Below are 3,224 nucleotides of genomic sequence, written 5' to 3'. Positions count from 1 at the left end.
TTCTTTCTGAAATTCAATCCTAGTTAATTTTTTGAGGCAGTCAATCCTAGTTAGAAAAATATATCTTAAGCATGAATCCTACTAATTTAAATAGAAAAGATTGTAAATGTTCAACTCAATGGGAAGGAACTGGTCAACTATGCTATCACCTCTATCTGAATCTTGCAAAAGTACTTTTGGAAATGTGTTTAGGCTATATGACAATGCTAGCTGGATGTTTTTATTGCTTCATAGAGATTTTAGGGTTGAGTTGTGCAATTGCACAGGTAACAATTGGCTAGTTTCAATATATGAGCAACTTAAATTGTTAAAGGCACAACTTTGCTATTTATTACAAAGGAGGTGCCGTCGAAATTTTGAATTTTGGCTAATTTAGGCTTTAGGATGTGCATGTGCGTAACCTATGCGTCTCCCGTTTGAAAGAGTTATGGTTACAAATATGCAAGTCTTTGCATATCTATAACCGTAACTGTTTCGAATTGTCCACGTTTTTTGGACAGCCCGAGGATGTGTAGATTGGGTTCGTTTCAATGCTCTACTCCGATCCGAGACAGAGTTTCGGCAGCGTCTCCCCGTTGTTCTCCGGATACGCATTCTCTTGGCTTTGTTGCCGAGACATGTATTTGGAGAACAGCGGGGAGGTGCTGCCGAAATTCTGTCTCGGATCGGAGTAGAGCATGGAAACGGCCCAATCTACACATCGTCAGGTGGGATTAGGACCTATCTTTACCTATTAGATAGTTTGATGCATGCCGATTCCCTCTTATGGTCAAACACAAATATTTGATTTTTATATTACTTGCTGAATAAAAAATATTATATGTGTATGTTTCCCAATATGTTAGAGGATGGATGATCGTGAGTGGATGTACACTGACCGCTCTAGTCAGGGTTTTTTGACCGATGAATGGATCCAGAAGACCGATGCGTTCTTGGAATTAGCATTTGCTAGGCCTAAGGGACCTCGTGGAACTTGGTGCCCCTGCAGTATTTGTGCAAACACGCGTCAACAAACAAAGGAGGTCATGGGTCAACACCTTTGTAAGAATGGGTTTATGCCACACTATACCCGGTGGACCTACCATGGTGAGTCCGAACGTGCCAGAGAGGAGGTGGTGCGTCAACGCACCAATGACTATGATGTCGGGGTCGGAGACATGCTAGATGACTTCCATGACACACATTTTAATGAAGCACGTATGGAGGAAGTGCCGGAGTCAACCGCAAAGGCCTTTTATGATATGTTGTCTACGGCGCAGCAACCCCTTCACGGGCATTGCAAGGTTTCTCAACTGGATGCCATCGGACGCCTAATGGCTATCAAGTCCCAGTTTAGCTGCAGCCGAGAATCCTTTGATGCAATGCTGACAGTTGTTGGTAGCCTTCTCCCGGAAGGTCACATTCTGCCAAAGAGCATGTACGAGTCGAAGAAAGTCCTCCGTGCACTTAAGATGCCATATGAGCAGATACATGCTTGTCCAAAGGGATGCATCTTATTTAGGAAAGAACACGCGGACGCAAAGTACTGTGTGAAGTGCAATTCCTCTAGGTATCTTGAGGTAGACTCTGGTGATGGTCAGAAGAGGCAGCTCGCAATCCCCGTGAAGATCCTTCGGTATCTTCCATTCGTACCGAGAATCCAACGGCTGTATATGATTGTGGAATCTGCTAAACAGATGACATGGCACAAAGATGGGCGTCGATACAATCCTGACAAGCTGGTACATCCATCGGATGGTGAAGCATGGAAGACGTTCGATCTGATTCATCGTGAAAAAGCTCTAGAGGCTCGTAATGTACGAATTGCGCTCGCAACTGATGGGTTCAATCCATATGGTATGACTTGTGCCTCATACAGTTGTTGGCCCATGTTTGTTATTCCCCTCAATCTCCCCCCCCCCGGCGTCATCTTTCAACGACAGAACATATTCCTGTCGCTGATAATTCCGGGGCCTGAATACCCGGGGAAGAATATGAGTGTGTACATGGAGCCGCTGATGGATGATTTGGTCCGTGCTTGGGAGGATGGGGTCTGGACATACGACCGAGCTACAAAGACAAACTTCAAAATGCATGTTTGGTACCAGTACTCCCTGCATGATCTACCGGCGTATGGGATATTCTGTGGCTGGTGTGTGCATGGGAAGTTCCCATGCCCAGTATGCAGGGCGGCTCTGATGTTCATTTGGTTGACAAAGGGTGGCAAATATTCTTCCTTCGACAAGCATCGACATTTCCTTCCTCTTGACCATCCATTCAGATAAGACGTGAAGAACTTTACGAAAGATGTAGTTGCCGAAGGCTCAGCACCACCTAAGATGACCGGTGCCGCGGTTCGTGCTCAGTTAGACGCTCTCGAGTCCAATGCCCAAGGAGATGGATTTCTGGGATATGGTGAGCAACACGCCTGGACTCACAAGCCATGCTTGTGGAATCTCCCCTACTTCGATGATCTCCTTCTTCCACATAACATTGATGTAATGCACACTGAAAAGAATGTCGCTGAGGCCATTTTTGGCACAATCATGGACATTCCTGAGAAGACGAAGGATAACGTTAAGGCTAGAGTCGATCAAACGAGATTATGCAATAGACCACAGCTAGACATGGCTCCTCCCAAAGGCGGGAAATCGTGGACGAAGCCAAAGGCCAATTTCGTTCTTACAAGGGCCCAAAGGAGGGAAGTACTTGAGTGGTTCCAAACCTTGATGTTCCCTGATGGGTATGCAGCGAATCTGAAGAGGGGAGTGAATTTAGCTACTTTGCGAATCAACGGGCTCAAGAGTCATGACTATCACATATGGCTTGAGCGGCTACTGCCGGTGATGATTCGAGGCTATGTCCCCGAGGATGTTTGGCTAGTGCTTGCGGAGTTGAGCAATTTCTTCCGCCAGCTTTGTGCCAAAGAGTTATCTCATACCGTGGTAGTAGACATGGAAAGACTGGCGCCTGTGTTGCTCTGCAAGTTGGAGAAGATCTTTCCACCCGGCTTCTTTAATCCGATGCAACATATGATTTTGCACCTCCCGTATGAAGCACAAATGGGGGGGGGGGCCCGTGCAGGGCCGTTGGTGCTACTCAATTGAGAGATTCCAAAAGATTCTTCGAAATAAATGTAAAAATAAATGCAAAATTGAAGCATCCATAGCCGATGCATACATACTGGAGGAGGTGTCAAACTTCACAACAAAATACTATGCTGACAATTTTCCCAGTGTGCATAA

Source organism: Phragmites australis, chromosome 10, assembly GCF_958298935.1.
Source record: "Phragmites australis chromosome 10, lpPhrAust1.1, whole genome shotgun sequence".
NCBI lineage: Eukaryota > Viridiplantae > Streptophyta > Magnoliopsida > Poales > Poaceae > Phragmites > Phragmites australis.
The sequence above is the reverse complement of the archived record's forward strand: the minus strand, read 5'-3'. Positions refer to the sequence as shown.